Raw genomic sequence first — 8,812 nt, 5'->3', positions numbered from 1 at the left:
ATCTATTTGTAAACCTGCTCTGGAACCAACATCGTCTGTGACAGTAAGTACCTTGGTTTATGATCCTGTTTTCTCCAGTCTGAGTGTTTATTATCCAACTCAGAAACCCATTTAAAAGGAATACTGCCCGGAGCCAGCCATGATGTGTGTAAAAGCAACACTCCTCCTCAAACTTGTGTACACTGCATTATATGTAGTACGTTAGGCTACAAACACGGAAGACAATACACTCCATATCTGGCCAATGAGTTTATAATCTAGAAAGACAGAAAAGAGGTGGGGGAAGTAAATACAATATAATCAAAGTTATACAATACATCTGCTTACAAATTAATACCATTATGGTTGAAACTAATTGCTCCTTCTATGCCTAACTATCTTGTCACCCCCAGTCTCCCTTTACTGGGCCCTCCCTCTCAGCAGTCATTTTATTCCACCCTACATTAAGCAGCAGAGTGCTCTTGGCTATTTAGTGTTGGCAATATTTATTCTGTACATTTCAATTGGTTAGGGTTATCGCTATAGTTCAACTGAAGTGGCTATCTGAATGCTTAATTTTCAAATTAACAAGTATTTTTACTATTACATTGACAATTTTACTGAACTAAAATGAAATGTAAGGGTAGGTCTGGCAGCAAGAAACTTGTTTGAGAAATCAAATAGGTATTCTGAGATGTAACAGGTAATTCAAAGTGTCTTTTGGACAAGACAGAAAACTAATGGTGGTCATTAAAAAACCCCTGGTATGTTTCATAGTGGTTGAAGTGCTAACTCTGATGTCCTGGCATTAGATATTTTTTTTTCTTATATAAATACCAACATTATTTATTTCTGAATTGTTTGTCCTTTGTAGAACTAAGCTGTTTAGTAATGTACAGCAAAAATACACAACAGCTGCCATCTTTCAATCCAGAGCTGGCTGCACTTGAGTGCTGGCTGCACTTCAGGGGTGGCTGGATTGATTCCATGTATATATAGAAGAAGAAAAGCAGGATTTTTGCAAGAGGAGTAGCCGTTGCTAACGGGCAAATCGTGCCTCCTTGGAGCAATTACTGCCTATCCATTACCTGTGGAGAGAGAGGACCATCATTACTAAGAATTACTGGGGCTACTTATTGCAGAAAAAGGGCTTGCTCTGTCCTCTAGCCCTACCCACCAGATTATGAGCGTGCAGAATCTACCCTATAGTTACGATGCACTTGGCGGGATGAACAGCATTGTATAAGTGTAAGAAGACATTTCATGGCTTTACCTCTTTTAATATATTGTCTGATTGGCTCATGCATTTTAGGCACCGAGTTGTGCATCTCCTGGCTTCTTTTGGGCTGATCAGGATAGCTCTAGAAGGCCATCCTTGGTGTTCTCCATTCATTAGTTTTCTTTTCTGCAGACTAAACAAACCCAATTTTTTCAATCTTTCCTTATAGGTCATGTTTCTAGATCTTTAATCATTTTTGTTCTTCTCCTCTGGACTCTCTCTAATTTGTCCATATCTTTCCTGAAATGTGGTGCCCAGAATTGGTCACAATAACTCCAGCTGAGGCCTTATCACCATAGAGTAAAGCAGAATAATTACTTCTCACGTCTTGCTTGCAACACTCTTGCCAATATGTCCCAGAATGATGTTCACTTTTTTTTAGGGATGTCAAACAGTTTTTTAAAAGTCACAATTAATCGCAAGATTAAAAAAGGTTGTGATTAATCAGTTTTAATTGACCTGTTAAACAATAATAGAATCCCAATTTACATTTATTAAAAGTATTTTTGGATGTTTTTCTACATTTTCAAATATATTGATTTCAATTACAATACGGAAAACAAAGTGTAGAGTGCTCACTATTTTTTTATTACAAATATTTGCACTGTAAAAAAACAAAAAACAACCAAAGACTATTTTTCATTTCACCTCACACAAGAGGAGAAGGACCTCGAAGTCCTGGTTGATCGCAGGATGACTATGAGTCGGCAATGTGATGTGGCCGTTAAAAAAGCTAATGCGGTCTTGGGATGCATTAGGCGAGGTATTTCTAGTAGAGATAAGGAGGTGCTAGTCCTGTTATACAAGGCGTTGGCGAGACCTCATTTGGAGTACTGTGTGCAGTTTTGGTCTCCCATGTTTAAGAAGGATGAATTCAAACTGGAACGGGTACAAAGAAGGGCCACTAGAATGATCCGAGGAATGGAAAGCCTGTCTTATGAAAGGAGACTTGAGGAGCTCGGTTTGTTTTCCTTATCCAAAAGAAGGTTGAGAGGAGATATGATTGCTCTCTTTAAATATATCAGAGGGATAAATACCAGGGAGGGAGAGGAATTATTTCAGCTCAGTACTAATGTGGACATGAGAACAAATGGATATAAATTGGCAGTCGGGAAGTTTAGGCTTGAAATTAGACGAAGCTTTCTAACCATCAGGGGAGTGAAATTCTGGAACAGCCTACCGAGGGAAACAGTGGGGGCGAAGGACCTCTCTGGCTTTAAGATTAAGCTTGATAAGTTTATGGAGGGAATGGTTTGATAGGATAACGTGATTTAGTCAATAGGTCAATAACGTGCGACCACTGGTAATTAGTACCGAGGGTCAATGTTGGGATATTGAAAGTCTTTTTCCTGAGTGTCTGGCTGGAGAGTCTTGCCCGCATGCTCGGGGTTCAGCTGATCGCCATATTTGGGGTCGGGAAGGAATTTTCCTCCAGGGTAGATTGGCAGTGCCCCTGGAGGTTTTTCGCCTTCCTCCACAGCATGGGGCAGGGGTCGCTTGCTGGAGGATTATCTGCTACTTGAAGTCTTTAAATCAGGATTTGGGGACTTCAACAGCTGAGTCAAGGGAGAGAATTATTTCAGGAGTGGGTGGGTCAGCTTTTGTGGCCTGCATCTTGCGGGAGGTCAGACTAGATCATAATGGTCCCTTCTGATCTTAAGTTCTATGATTCTATGATTCTATGAAGTACTGTAGTGCAATATCTTTATTGTGAAAGCACAACTTACAAATGGAGATTTAAAAAAAAAAAAACAGAACTGCATTCAAACAAAACAAATGTAAGACATTAGAGCCTAGAAGTTGAAGCATGAAGAAGGGGCATACAAATGCTTAGCATATCTGGCACATAAATACCTTGCAACACTGCTTACTTGCGAACGCCTGTTCTCACTTTCAGGTGACACTGTAAGTAAGAAGCGAGCAGCATTATCTCCTATAAATGTAAACAAACTTGTTTGTCTTAGCGATTGGCTGAACAAGAAGTAGGACTGAGTGCACTTTATGAACCAAAGTTAGATTTACTGCCAGGTGTTTTATGATTTCCATAATATAGCTTCAATATGAACATGTTGAAAACCCCCAAACCAAATACTCCCAGTTAAGGCCTTGAAAATACGTTAACAATTGACTGACTTGTACATCTTCTTCCCCCTGTGTGTGTGTTTATACACACACACACACACACACACACACACACACACACACACACACACTCAGGGGGAAGAAGATGTACAAGTCAGTCAATTAACGTATTTTCAAGGCCTTAACTGGGAGTATTTGGTTTGGGGGTTTTCAACATGTTCATATTGAAGCTATATTATGGAAATCATAAAACACCTGGCAGTAAATCTAACTTTGGTTCATAAAGTGCACTCAGTCCTACTTCTTGTTCAGCCAATCGCTAAGACAAACAAGTTTGTTTACATTTATAGGAGATAATGCTGCTCGCTTCTTACTTACAGTGTCACCTGAAAGTGAGAACAGGCGTTCGCAAGTAAGCAGTGTTGCAAGGTATTTATATATATATATATATATATAATGTGTATGTATGTATAAACTGAACCTCCATTTGCTCATGTGTCAGAACTCAAATGTGGGACTGTCTTTCCTACTCTGGCAAGTAGTCCCCTTGGATTTCACTAGGGCTGCACATGTGGACAAAGTGAATGGGATTTAGCGTTTGGTCTTTAAAAAGAAAAATAACTGCACCACATTCTACCTTGTTAAACCTGTAATGTCATCGTCTTCCATGGGGTTTTTGTGGATATCATTGGGGGCAGTCTGTCTGCTTGAAAGTTACTTTTTTGTTTCTGAAAACATGGATCAATAAAGGTGAAATAAGTTGTCACACTTGGTTGTTTTGCTGCATTTCTCCACCTTGGTGAATGAAACCAGGGAACCAGGAACTAAAACTAACTCTGCACCAGTCAGTCTATGGGATTATGAAAGTGGAAAGTAAAGGCTTATTTTAAAGAATGGTTTTAAGTCATGAATGGATACTGTTGTAAAATTTACACTACAGGTACATAGTGTTCTTAAGGGGTGTGAAACCCTTTTAAATATAGTCTCACTATGTGACCTAGCTGAAGTTAACATGTTAAAAATCACTTAGAAAAGTTAGATGCCTGCAAGTTACCAGGGCCTGATGAAATGCATCCTAGAATACTCAAGGAGCTAATAGAGGAGGTATCTGAGCCTCTAGCTATTATCTTTGGAAAATCATGGGAAACAGGAGAGATTCCGGAAGACTGGAAAAGGGCAAATATAGTGCCCATCTATAAAAAGGGAAATAAAAACAATCCAGGAAACTACAGACCAGTTAGTTTAACTTCTGTGCCAGGGAAGATAATGGAGCAAATAATTAAGGAAATAATCTGCAAACACTTGGAAGGTAGTAAGGTGATAGGGAATAGCCAGCATGGATTTGTAAAGAACAAATCGTGTCAAACCAATCTGATAGCTTTCTTTGATAGGATAACAAGTCTTATGGATAAGGGAGAAGCGGTGGATGTGGTATACCTAGACTTTAGTAAGGCATTTGATACGGTCTCGCATGATATTCTTATCGATAAACTAGGCAAATACAATTTAGATGGGGCTACTATAAGGTAGGTGCATAACTGGCTGGATAACCGTACTCAGAGAGTAGTTATTAATGGTTCCCAATCCTGCTGGAAAGGTATATAACAAGTAGGGTTCCACAGGGGTCTGTTTTGGGACCGGCTTTGTTCAATATCTTCATCAACGACTTAGATGTTGGCATAGAAAGTACGCTTATTAAGTTTGCAAATGATACCAAACTGGGAGGGATTGCAACTGCTTTGGAGGACAGGGTCATAATTCAAAATGATCTGGACAAATTGGAGAAGTGGTCTGAGGTAAACCAGATGAAGTTTAATAAAGACAAATGCAAAGTGCTCCACTTAAGAAGGAACAATCAGTTTCACACATACAGAATGGGAAGAGACTGTATAGGAAGGAGTACGGCAGAAAAGGATCTAGGGGTTATAGTGGACCACAAGCTAAATATGAGTTAACAGTGTGATGCTGTTGCAAAAAAAAAAGCAAACGTGATTCTGGGATGCATTAACAGGTGTGTTGTGAGCAAGACACGAGAAGTCATTCTTCTGCTCTACTTTGCACTGGTTAGACCTCAACTGGAGTATTGTGTCCAGTTCTGGGCACCGCATTTCAAGAAAGATGTGGAGAAATTGGAGAGGGTCCAGAGAAGAGCAACAAGAATGATTAAAGGACTTGAAAACATGACCTACGAAGGAAGGCTGAAAGAATTGGGTTTGTTTAGTTTGGAAAAGAGAAGACTGAGAGGGGATGTGATAGCAGTTTTCAGATATCTAAAAGGGTGTCATCAGGAGGAGGGAGAAAACTTGTTCACCTTAGCCTCTAATGATAGAACAAGAAGCAATGGGCTTAAACTGCAGCAAGGGAGATTTAGGTTGGACATTAGGAAAAAGTTCCTAACTGTCAGGATGGTTAAACACTGGAATAAATTGCCTAGAGAGGTTGTGGAATCTCCAGCTCTGGAGATATTTAAGAGTAGGTTAGATAAATGTCTATCAGGGATTGTCTAGACAGTATTTGGTCCTGCCATGAGGGCAGGGGACTGGACTTGATGACCTCTCGAGGTCCCTTCCAGTCCTAGAGTCTATGAAATCTATGTACTAGTTTAGTTCCAGTGCATGTCCATTGTACATTTGTTTCCATGCTGCCACAGCAGCAATATTCTTTTTATTCATGTGTAACACTGCCAACGGTGGAGAGTCTCTGAAGAACTCAGGCTTGCCTAGAATAGGGTGAGAAGACAGCAAGTATGAAAAATCGGGACAGGGAGTTGAGGCGTAATAGGAGCCTGTATAAAAAAAAATCCCCAAATATCGGGACTGTCGCTATAAAATTGGGACATCTGGTTACCCTAGCCTAGAAGGAGGCACACAGCAAGGAAAGACCTTAGGAGACAGACCCCCCTGCCTACATTCCTCATTCTGTACAATGAAAATATCATGAAAACTTGTGTTAACATTACAGTGCCATACAACTCTATTTACCTGCAACATTCAGAGCTCTTCCCTTTTGAATTTCTTATTACAGTGTAAGAGACCTGATCCTTCCTTCCACTCCAACTGATTTCAGTGAATAGGGGAGTGGGCCCTTATCCATATAAAGTTCTATCTTTTTAAAGCTGTTTACAAGACAACTAGAGAGAGAGGTGTAGTAGAATTCATAAAAGCCCCTCTATGTCTTAATCTCAAATCACACTAACTTCCAGTGGGACTTGTGCTCCTAAATGATTTAGGTGCTTTAGAAAGTTCTACCCCAAATGCTTTGCTATCATTATTTTGCCTAAGTTCTGTTATACCCCATGCTTCACCTCCCGTTGCTGTACACAAATCATCATCAATGGAAGAAGGGTTGGGCCAATGACTTCATTGGCAAAACCCCATTAACTTCAAGATCAGCAGGACTGATGCATCTTTCACTGCAAGAAGTTTGTTTAAAAATGCTGACTGGCATTTTTCAGTACACATTACAATATCTATGTACCCACTGCACCGACTACTCATATTTGGTGCATAGTTTACTGTTACTCTAGCCAAGTTAATTTCAATGAGAAATTATGAACTATAGAAATGTTGGCATAATTTGAAAAGGATGTAACAGGTATTTTTTTCCAGCCCCTGCTCTTGTACAGTTTGGCATGAGGTTATATTGCTTACTGTCTTTTCAGAAACACTAAGGGGTACCTCTTCTAAAGGCATGTGTGGGAGGTACATGCACAAATGCTGTCACTAGGTAATTGTGCACTAACCTCCCCACTGTTAACAATTTACCCCCCTAAATGTGCAAACTGGCAGTCTTTCACAATGGGGATGTGTGTGAGAATTGCACTTCAGAAGGGAGAAAGTACTGACTCATTTGAAATCTCTCCCTGCACTTTATTTACATGTTCAAATAGGCAATAGATTCATGTTTCTTCCTACCCTAACCTACAACACTAATCAGGCCTTACTTTTTTTTTTTTAAAGGCTGAATTCAAAGTCCTCCATTGCCCAAGCAAACCCTTTACTTGCTCTCTCCTCCTCCCTTCCTCCACTCAGATTTATCTTTATATATTTTTAGAGTGTTAACTGCATGATTCTGTTGTTTGGTCCACTAAGCCTTTCAGCCAGCCAGTTCAGGGGATTGCCACTCAGGTATGCCGTTGAGTCAGTAACTACGTAGCATTCACAATAGCTGAAATAATTCTAGTGCACTGTAATTAGACGTGTATTACAGTAACACCCAAAGGCCCCAGTGTGTCAAGGACTACACACACAAAAGGCAATCCATTGTCTGAAGGGTGTACAAAACTAAAGACAAAAACAGTCTGAGGTCAGGGACAAGGGGATACTACATTAAGCATATCAACACAATGAAAAATTAGTGTAGCTTTTAGTTACTTTGAGGATGACCTAGGGAATGAGGAAGAGGAATAGTCATAGCTTGTTCAGCCACCTGCAAACAGAAGGCTGGGTTTTGTCAGTATCATAGCAAAAATAAGTTTAAAGATAAGGCAGTGGCTGTTTGGACTTTTAGCAGAGTTTTTTTCCCATTCCTGGGAGCAACATAGCAAAAAGCACAGATGCATAGGGAAGACCTGACTCATGGGTAGCAATATAACAGTCCTGCTGGAGCCTTAAAATTGCATTTGTCCTACTCAAAGGAAATATTTTTTAGTGCTCCTTAATTGGAACACTGTAGAGGTAGATTTGCTTCTCAGATTCCCTGCTTCAGCCCTATCTTTGCTGGATTCTCTATTTGATCACACCTACTCCAATTAGCTGCTGCCTGTTCTCTGGGATTTATATGTAATATAATGTCCTGTGACCGGCATGAGGAAACGCCCAAAGACTGGCCATGATGCTCCTGTTCCTCTGTAAATGCTCACAGTTGGGAACAGGGAATGCAGTTTCCTCATGCTGGCCATGGGAGACTATTATTATATTCCCAACTTTGTGCATCAAGGCAAATCATCCAGATACTCTATATTTTAACTGATGAGCACATGCTTTGTATGGCTTGTTGCCTTTTAGCAGATGCAATACATTGAGTGTGACATTCCAGACACCAGGGTGAAAGGATAATTTTCATAAGCAAGCAATTTAAACCCCATTTAAACCTAAATGAAAAATCTTTGAATAGACCAAACTTCTTGTTTTCAGTTTTATACTACTACTACTACTACTACTAAATCCAGTCAGGACCTGGACCCACACAGCGTCACAGGTGATATGTCAAATATAGGGTACAGTGAACCTCTCCCAGCATTTGTTAATTAACTTTATATAAGGTCATATGGAAACAGCTGGCACAAGGCATAAGCAGACTAAGCAATTGCTTAGGGCCCCAAGCAGCTCAAGGGGCCCCTCCATATGCTTTTTATTATTATTATTTTCATAAGAATATGTCTGTTTTAGTGTGTATGTGGGGGTGTGTGCGCAAAATATTCCTGCTTAGAGCCCCAAAGGGTTAGCACCACCATCCGGAAAACTTCTACCT

The 8,812-nt window shown here is 40.1% G+C and overlaps 1 long non-coding RNA gene across 1 annotated transcript in view; it reads right to left on the bottom strand.

Annotated features, from left to right (window-relative positions):
- Positions 1–284: 284 nt before the first annotated feature.
- Positions 285–8,812, bottom strand: part of LOC123349212 — a 152,302-nt gene continuing 143,774 nt past the window's right edge. Inside the window, exon 4 of the long non-coding RNA XR_006573413.1 lies at positions 285–1,067. This is a non-coding gene — a long non-coding RNA (uncharacterized LOC123349212). The remainder of the gene's footprint in view (positions 1,068–8,812) is intronic.

The sequence above is a fragment of the Mauremys mutica genome, chromosome 14, assembly GCF_020497125.1.
Source record: "Mauremys mutica isolate MM-2020 ecotype Southern chromosome 14, ASM2049712v1, whole genome shotgun sequence".
Taxonomy (NCBI): Eukaryota; Metazoa; Chordata; order Testudines; family Geoemydidae; genus Mauremys; species Mauremys mutica.
Note: the sequence above shows the minus strand (reverse complement) of the source record. Positions and strands in the feature narration are given on the sequence as shown.